This window comes from Triturus cristatus, chromosome 6, assembly GCF_964204655.1.
Source record: "Triturus cristatus chromosome 6, aTriCri1.1, whole genome shotgun sequence".
NCBI lineage: Eukaryota > Metazoa > Chordata > Amphibia > Caudata > Salamandridae > Triturus > Triturus cristatus.
In genome coordinates, this window is record NC_140589.1 from 1,100,544,763 (window position 1) to 1,100,554,314 (window position 9,552).

Consider the following 9,552-nt stretch of genomic DNA (forward strand, 5'->3'; position numbering starts at 1 on the left):
AAAAACCAAACAGGAGTTCTACCAGATAGCTCGTTTCCCACATGTTTTGGGTTGTATTGATTGCACCCACGTTGCAATATGTCCCCCTGCAACACAGGAATATATATATAGAAATAGGAAATCTTACCATTCCCTCAATATTCAGGTTGTTTGCAATGCCAAAAACATTATCACTGATATTGTTGCGCAATTTCCAGGGAGTGCACATGACTCTTATATCTTCAGGCAAAGTGGCATACACACCCGTCTTGTCAGGGGAGAATTTGGAGAGGGACATCTGCTTGGTAAATATGTGTTATAGTTTATCACTGTCATTGTACGTATGTCAATGTGAAGCTGCCACTGACTCTTTGCTCCATTACATGTAGGTGACAGCGCATACGCCTTGCGTAATTACCTAATGACGCCTTACCTCAATCCCACAAATGCCAATCAACAGAGGTACAATGCAGCACATATTTCGACAAGGAACATCATAGAGCGCACATTTGGGTTGTTGAAGAGCCGATTCAGATGTCTACATAAGACCGGTGGAGCACTGAAGTACAACCCTGAACAATGCTGCAAGATAGTAGCGGCATGTGCCATGCTGCACAACATAGCGACAAGGGGAGGAATGGACATCGAGGTGTCTGACAGCGATTCGGAGGATGGGAACCAGCAAGTGCCACAACACCATGCAGCACAAGGGGCAGGCGCAGCAGAAGGGCGTAGGAGAAGATTTGACATCACACAAAATTATTTCTGAGGTGAGTAATGATGACACAGAAACTGACTATTGCTATCAAAGTATTCTTTAATTAAATAAAATTGCCATGAGTGTTCAAGCACACTTGTAATCTGACCAGTGCAATGGACATAAGTGGTTTGCAAATGTCAATTCACTTGTCAGTCTGTGAAAAGTCAAATCCAAATAAATGGTTACGTCACCATAGTGGAATGCACTTGGACATGCCAGTCTAGCGCTTTTTCCCACGAACACCCAGACGCCTGTCAGACCCAGCATTGTCATCCGTTATGTTGGAAGCGGCGGGGGTACTGCTGCGTGTGTTGCGTCTTCCTGCAGTGCGGACTGGAACTGCCACACTACTTAGGCTTGAGCCACCCTCACTACCCTCTTCGGCCGTCGAATTGTTGGCCGCAATTGTGGAAGCATTTAGCAAATCAACTGCATTGGTGACCTGGTCCAGTGCTTTAGCCACATCGCCGCTCCAATGGCACATTTCAGTTTGCATGGTCACAGACCTACGCGCCAGCAGTGCAGTTGTCGTGGCCAATCTATTGTTTGATTTAGCAAACATTTTCAATTGCAGCATTAGTTGACGATGCTGTCTCTTCTGGGATACATTTCCCTCATGCATCACCTTGCTCAGTTGCTGCACACTTTCTGACAGTACTGCTATGTTGCTAGCCATCTTGCCAACTTGCAATTGTACTAATCGTGTGTTTTTTGTCTGCAGGCGCTGCATACGGAGCATCTGTCCCTCAAGACCACCCCAGACATCACTTGGTTGCTCCTCCTGCTGTGTCCTGAGTGCTCTTCCTCTCCTACGCCGGGCTCTGTGATTAGTTCTGGGGACCTGTGGTTGTGTTTTTGTGATGGAAGTTGTCTGGCCATGGCTGCCACCTGGTGTTGCATCAGCCTCATCATCTTCACACTCCATGGTGACTAGGGATGGAACAGTAGCCCTGCGTGACTTTGTTGGACGTGAGGGATTTATTTGCACCACAGGTGTGTCCATCTGTTCACCTGCGCTGGTGTCCTGCATGTCTGGGGAATCGCTATCCACATCTTCTACACGTTGCGCATCTGTGAGGTGAAACAGTGCAACACTGTATTATTTCATGTCTGTGATATTAATTGCACAGTAATAAATATCTGCCTTTGTAAATGATTTTATACTCTATTAAGCTTTTTTGGGTTGTTACTCTGAGATTTGACATTTTAACTGCTTGACCTGATTACATCTCCCATAATGCCCCTCACCTACTGAACGCATTGTGTACTGGATGTTCAGGGTCTGCACTTGGGCTGTACTGTGGTCGAGTTCTACCTTTACATTTTGTAACACTAAGAAAACATACATTCATCTTACCTTCAGATGTGTTTGCTGCTCCGGACGTGTCCAGCTGGGTCACACCAACAACAGCTTCTGGCTGGATGGTGGATTCAATCAAGTCCTCCATGGGAGTGTTCCCAGTGTCTGTTGGTGTTCCCCCTCCTGTCTTCTTTGCCTCCTTCAGGCGGTCAGCTATGCGCACCTTAGCCCGACTGCGCAAGTCGTACCATCGTTTTTTGAGTTCTTCAATGGTGCGGTGTGTCACCCCAATGGCATTGACCCTGTTTTGGATCCGGAGCCAGATTTTCCTTTTCTCCTGCTCTGCCACTTTCAATGATGCCTTTCCAAACAGCTTGTCATGGCTGTGGACTACTCCCTCAATGAGGGTGTCAATTTCTTTTTCTGCAAATTTAATTTTGCGTTTCCTGCCTGTTTGGCTCTCCTCTGCTGTTTGTGAGGCTTCCATTTGCTATCACAAGTTTCTCTTCTGTCTCTGTCACACTCCTGTTCTGCTCCCAGAGCCAGCTCCCTCCTCTCCCTGACACTGTGCACTGGAAATGAGGCTGGTGCTGCTCACTTCCTGGTTGTGATGTCATCAGGATGCATCAAAAAGCGACTTCGGTATTAGCGATTTCGCTAATTGCGAAATCGCTAATAGCGAGTTCGCAAATGCCGAAATCGCAATTTATTTAGCGATTTTTAGCGATTCGCAATATTCTCGCAATGTTTTTGTTGCATCGTGTTTTGCGAGTCTTTATTTGCGATTCCTTAAAATTCGCAAATAAGGACTCGCAAACTCTCTTTTTGATGCATGTGCCTGTAAGACTCCTACTATGGCCTACAGGTTAAAGTCTTAACTCTTACTCTGGCCTACAGGTTAGGGTCTTTACTCTTACACTGGCGTACTGGTTAAGGTCTTAACTCTTACTCTGGCCTAATAGCTAAGGTGTAAGACTCGTACTATGGCCTGATAGCTAAGGTCTTAGACTCGTACTCTGGCCTATTAGCTAAGGTCTTAACTCTTACTCTGGCCTAATAGCTAAGGTCTTAACTCTTACTCTGGCCTAATAGCTAAGGTCTTAGACTCGTACTCTGGCCTAATAGCTTAGGTCTTAGACTCATACTCTGGCCTAATAGCTAAGGTCTTAACTCTTACTCTGGCCTAATAGCTAAGGTCTTAGACTCGTACTCTGGCCTAATGGTTAAGGTCTTAACTCTTACTCTGGCCTAATAGCTAAGGTCTTAGACTCGTACTCTGGCCTAATGGTTAAGGTCTTCACTCTTACTCTGGCCCAATAGCTAAGTTCTTAACTCTTTCTCTGGCCTAATAGCTAAGGTCTTAGACTCGTACTCTGGACTAATGGTTAAGGTCTTAACTCTTACTCTGGCCTACTGGTTAAGGTCTTAACTCTTACTCTGGCCTAATAGCTAAGGTCTTAGACTCATACTCTGGCCTAATGGTTAAGGTCTTAACTCTTACTCTGGCCCAATAGCTAAGGTCTTAGACTTGTACTCTGGCCTAATGGTTAATGTCTTAACTCTTACTCTGGCCTAATGGTTAAGGTCTTAGACTCTTACTCTGACATAATGGTTAAGGTCTTAGACTCTTACTCTGGCCTAATGGTTAAGGTCTTAACTCTTACTCTGGCCTAATGGTTAAGGTCTTAGACTCTTAATCTGGCCTAATGGTAAAGGTCTTAACTCTTACTCTGGCCAGACTCTTACTCTGGCCTAATGGTTAATGTCTTAACTCTTACTCTGGCCTAATGGTTAAGGTCTTAGACTCTTACTCTGGCCTAATGGTTAAGGTCTTAGCTCTTACTCCGGCCTAATGGTTAAGGTCTTAGACTCTTTCTCTGGCCTAATGTTTAAGGTCTTTATTCTTACTCTGGCTTAATGGTTAACGTCTTAACTCTTACTCTGGCCTAATAGCTAAGGTCTTAACTCTTACTCTGGCCTAATAGCTACGGTCTTAGACTCGTACTCTGATCTAATGGTTAAGGTCTTAACTCTTTCTCTGGCCTACTGGTTAAGGTCTTAACTCTTACTCTTGCCTAATAGCTAAGGTCTTAGACTCGTACTCTGGCCTACTGGTTAAGGTCTTAACTCTTACTCTGGCCTACTGGTTAAGGTCTTAACTCTTACTCTGGCCTAATAGCTAAGGTCTTAGACTCGTACTCTGGTCTAATGGTTAAGGTCTTAACTCTTTCTCTGGCCTACTGGTTAAGGTCTTAACTCTTACTCTGGCCTAATAGCTAAGGTCTTAACTCTTACTCTGGCCTAATAGCTAAGGTCTTAGACTCATAGTATGGCCTACAGGTTTAGGTCTTAACTCCTACTCTGGCCTACAGGTTAAGGTCTTAACTCTTACTCTGGCCTACTGGTTAAGGTCTTAACTCTTACTCTGGCCTAATAGCTAAGGTCTTAGACTCGTACTATGGCCTACAGGTTAAGGTCTTAACTCTTACTCTGGCCTACTGGTTAAGGTCTTAACTCTCACTCTGGCCTAATAGCTAAGGTCTTAGACCCGTACTCTGGCCTACAGGTTAAGGTTTTAACTCTTACTCTGGCCTACTGGTTAAGGTCTTAACTCTTACTCTGGCCTAATAGCTAAGGTCTTAGACTCGTACTATGGCCTACAGGTTAAGGTCTTAACTCTTACTCTGGCCTACTGGTTAAGGTCTTAGCTCTTACTCTGGCCTAATAGCTAAGGTCTTAACTCTTACTCTGGCCTAATAGCTAAGGTCTTAGACTCATAGTATGGCCTACAGGTTTAGGTCTTACCTCCTACTCTGGCCTACAGGTTAAGGTCTTAACTCTTACTCTGGCCTACTGGTTAAGGTCTTAACTTGTACTCTGGCCTAATAGCTAAGGTCTTAACTCTTACTCAGGCCTAATAGCTAAGGTCTTAATTCTTACTCTGGCCTAATAGCTAAGGTCTTAGACTCGTACTCTGGCCTAATGGTTAAGAACTTAACTCTTACTCTGGCCTAATAGCTAAGGTCTTAGACTCATACTCTGGCCTAATGGTTAAGGTCTTCACTCTTACTCTGGCCCAATAGCTAAGGTCTTAACTCTTTATCTGGCCTAATAGCTAAGGTCTTAGACTCGTACTCTGGACTAATGGTTAAGGTCTTAACTCTTGCTCTGGCCTACTGGTTAAGGTCTTAACTCTTACTCTGGCCTAATAGCTAAGGTCTTAGACTCGTACTCTGGCCTAATGGTTAAGGTCTTAACTCTTATTCTGGCCTAATAGCTAAGGTCTTAACTCTTACTCTGGCATAATGGTTAAGGTCTTAACTCTTACTAAGGCCTAATAGCTAAGGTCTTAGACTCATACTCTGGACTAATGGTTAAGGTCTTAACTCTTACTCTGGCCTACTGGTTAAGGTCTTAACACTTACTCTGGCCTAATAGCTAAGGTCTTAGACTCTTACTCCGGCCTAATGGTTAAGGTCTTAGACTCTTTCTCTGGCCTAATGTTTAAGGTCTTAGCTCTTACTCCGGCCTAATGGTTAAGGTCTTAGACTCTTTCTCTGGCCTAATGTTTAAGGTCTTTATTCTTACTCTGGCTTAATGGTTAACGTCTTAACTCTTACTCTGGCCTAATAGCTAAGGTCTTAACTCTTACTCTGGCCTAATAGCTATGGTCTTAGACTCGTACTCTGATCTAAAGGTTGAGGTCTTAACTCTTTCTCTGGCCTACTGGTTAAGGTCTTAACTCTTACTCTGGCCTAATAGCTAAGGTCTTAGACTCGTACTCTGGTCTACTGGTTAAGGTCTTAACTCTTACTCTGGCCTACTGGTTAAGGTCTTAACTCTTACTGTGGCCTAATAGCTAAGGTCTTAGACTCGTACTCTGGTCTAATGGTTAAGGTCTTAACTCTTTCTCTGGCCTACTGGTTAAGGTCTTAACTCTTACTCTGGCCTAATAGCTAAGGCGTTAGACTCGTACTCTGGCCTACTGGTTAAGGTCTTAACTCTTACTCTGGCCGACTGGTTAAGGTCTTAACTCTTACTCTGGCCTAATAGCTAAGGTCTTTGACTCGTACTATGGCCTACAGGTTAAGGTCTTAACTCTTACTCTGGCCTACTGGTTAAGGTCTTAACTCTTACTCTGGCCTAATAGCTAAGGTCTTAGACTCGTACTCTGGCCTAATGGTTAAGGTCTTAACTCTTACTCTGGCCTACTGGTTAAGGTCTTAACTCTTACTCTGGCCTACTGATTAAGGTCTTAACTCTCAGTCTGGCATAATAGCTCAGGTCTTAACACTTACTCTGGCCTAATAGCTAAGGTCTTAGACTCGTACTCTGGCGTAATGGCTAAGGTCTTAACTCTTACTCTGGCCTAATAGCTAAGGTCTTAACTCTTACTCTGGCTAAATAGCTAAGGTCTTAACTCTTACTCTGGCCTAATAGCTAAGGTCTTAGACTCGTACTATGGCCTACAGGTTAAGGTCTTAACTCTTACTCTGGCCTACTGGTTAAGGTCTTAACTCTTACTCTGGCCTAATAGCTAAGGTCTTAGACTCGTACTCTGGCTTAATGGTTACGGTCTTAACTCTTACTCTGGCCTAATAGCTAAGGTCCTAACTCTTACTCTGGCCTAATAGCTAAGGTCTTAGACTCGTACTCTGGCCTAATGGTTAAGGTCTTAACTCTTACTCTGGCCTACTGGTTAAGGTCTTAACTCTTACTCTGGCCTAATAGCTAAGGTCTAAGACTCCTACTATGGCCTACAGGTTAAAGTCTTAACTCTTACTCTGGCCTACAGGTTAGGGTCTTTACTCTTACACTGGCGTACTGGTTAAGGTCTTAACTCTTACTCTGGCCTAATAGCTAAGGTGTAAGACTCGTACTATGGCCTGATAGCTAAGGTCTTAGACTCGTACTCTGGCCTATTAGCTAAGGTCTTAACTCTTACTCTGGCCTAATAGCTAAGGTCTTAACTCTTACTCTGGCCTAATAGCTAAGGTCTTAGACTCGTACTCTGGCCTAATAGCTTAGGTCTTAGACTCATACTCTGGCCTAATAGCTAAGGTCTTAACTCTTACTCTGGCCTAATAGCTAAGGTCTTAACTCTTACTCTGGCCTAATAGCTAAAGTCTTAGACTCGTACTCTGGCCTAATAGCTAAGGTCTTAGACTCGTACTCTGGCCTAATGGTTAAGGTCTTAACTCTTACACTGGCCTACTGGTTAAGGTCTTAACTCTTACTCTGGACTAATAGCTAAGGTCTTAGACTCGTACTCTGGCCTATTAGCTAAGGTCTTAACTCTTACTCTGGCCTAATAGCTAAGGTCTTAGACTCGTACTATGGCCTAATGGTTAAGGTCTTAACTCTTACTCTGGCCTACTGGTTAAGGTCTTAGACTCGTACTCTGGCCTAATGGTTAAGGTCTTAACTCTTACTCTGGCCCAATAGCTAAGGTCTTAGACTCGTACTCTGGCCTAATGGTTAATGTCTTAACTCTTACTCTGGCCTAATAGCTAAGGTCTTAACTCTTACTCTGGCATAATGGTTAAGGTCTTAACTCTTACTCTGGCCTAATAGCTAAGGTCTTAGACTCGTACTCTGGACTAATGGTTAAGGTCTTAACTCTGACTCTGGCCTACTGGTTAAGGTCTTAACACTTACTCTGGCCTAATAGCTAAGGTCTTAGACTCAAACTCTGGCCTAATGGTTAAGGTCTTAACTCTTACTCTGGCCTAATGGTTAAGGTCTTAGACTCTTACTCTGACATAATGGTTAAGGTCTTAGACTCTTACTCTGGCATAATGGTTAAGGTCTTAACTCTTACTCTGGCCTAATGGTTAAGGTCGTAGACTCTTAATCTGGCCTAATGGTAAAGGTCTTAACTCTTACTCTGGCCAGACTCTTACTCTGGCCTAATGGTTAAGGTCTTAACTCTTACTCTGGCCTAATAGCTAAGGTCTTAATTCTTACTCTGGCCTAATAGCTAAGGTCTTAGACTCGTACTCTGGCCTAATGGTTAAGGTCTTAACTCTTACTCTGGCCTAATAGCTAAGGTCTTAGACTCGTACTCTGGCCTAATGGTTAAGGCCTTCACTCTTACTCTGGCCCAATAGCTAAGTTCTTAACTCTTTCTCTGGCCTAATAGCTAAGGTCTTAGACTCGTACTCTGGACTAATGGTTAAGGTCTTAACTCTTACTCTGGCCTACTGGTTAAGGTCTTAACTCTTACTCTGGCCTAATAGCTAAGGTCTTAGACTCATACTCTGGCCTAATGGTTAAGGTCTTAACTCTTACTCTGGCCCAATAGCTAAGGTCTTAGACTTGTACTCTGGCCTAATGGTTAATGTCTTAACTCTTACTCTGGCCTAATGGTTAAGGTCTTAGACTCTTACTCTGACATAATGGTTAAGGTCTTAGACTCTTACTCTGGCCTAATGGTTAAGGTCTTAACTCTTACTCTGGCCTAATGGTTAAGGTCTTAGACTCTTAATCTGGCCTAATGGTAAAGGTCTTAACTCTTACTCTGGCCAGACTCTTACTCTGGCCTAATGGTTAATGTCTTAACTCTTACTCTGGCCTAATGGTTAAGGTCTTAGACTCTTACTCTGGCCTAATGGTTAAGGTCTTAGCTCTTACTCCGGCCTAATGGTTAAGGTCTTAGACTCTTTCTCTGGCCTAATGTTTAAGGTCTTTATTCTTACTCTGGCTTAATGGTTAACGTCTTAACTCTTACTCTGGCCTAATAGCTAAGGTCTTAACTCTTACTCTGGCCTAATAGCTACGGTCTTAGACTCGTACACTGATCTAATGGTCAAGGTCTTAACTCTTTCTCTGGCCTACTGGTTAAGGTCTTAACTCTTACTCTTGCCTAATAGCTAAGGTCTTAGACTCGTACTCTGGCCTACTGGTTAAGGTCTTAACTCTTACTCTGGCCTACTGGTTAAGGTCTTAACTCTTACTCTGGCCTAATAGCTAAGGTCTTAGACTCGTACTCTGGTCTAATGGTTAAGGTCTTAACTCTTTCTCTGGCCTACTGGTTAAGGTCTTAACTCTTACTCTGGCCTAATAGCTAAGGTCTTAACTCTTACTCTGGCCTAATAGCTAAGGTCTTAGACTCATAGTATGGCCTACAGGTTTAGGTCTTAACTCCTACTCTGGCCTACAGGTTAAGGTCTTAACTCTTACTCTGGCCTACTGGTTAAGGTCTTAACTCTTACTCTGGCCTAATAGCTAAGGTCTTAGACTCGTACTATGGCCTACAGGTTAAGGTCTTAACTCTTACTCTGGCCTACTGGTTAAGGTCTTAACTCTTACTCTGGCCTAATAGCTAAGGTCTTAGACCCGTACTCTGGCCTACAGGTTAAGGTTTTAACTCTTACTCTGGCCTACTGGTTAAGGTCTTAACTCTTACTCTGGCCTAATAGCTAAGGTCTTAGACTCGTACTATGGCCTACAGGTTAAGGTCTTAACTCTTACTCTGGCCTACTGGTTAAGGTCTTAGCTCTTACTCTGGCCT

The 9,552-nt window shown here is 43.6% G+C and overlaps 1 long non-coding RNA gene across 1 annotated transcript; it reads left to right on the forward strand.

Moving 5' to 3' along the window:
• The first annotated feature begins 501 nt into the window (after positions 1-501).
• Positions 502-1,895, forward strand: LOC146821040 (uncharacterized). The gene is made up of 2 exons (XR_014962656.1): positions 502-749; positions 1,461-1,895. It is a non-coding gene; the product is annotated as an uncharacterized LOC146821040 (long non-coding RNA).
• The last annotated feature ends 7,657 nt before the right edge of the window (positions 1,896-9,552 follow it).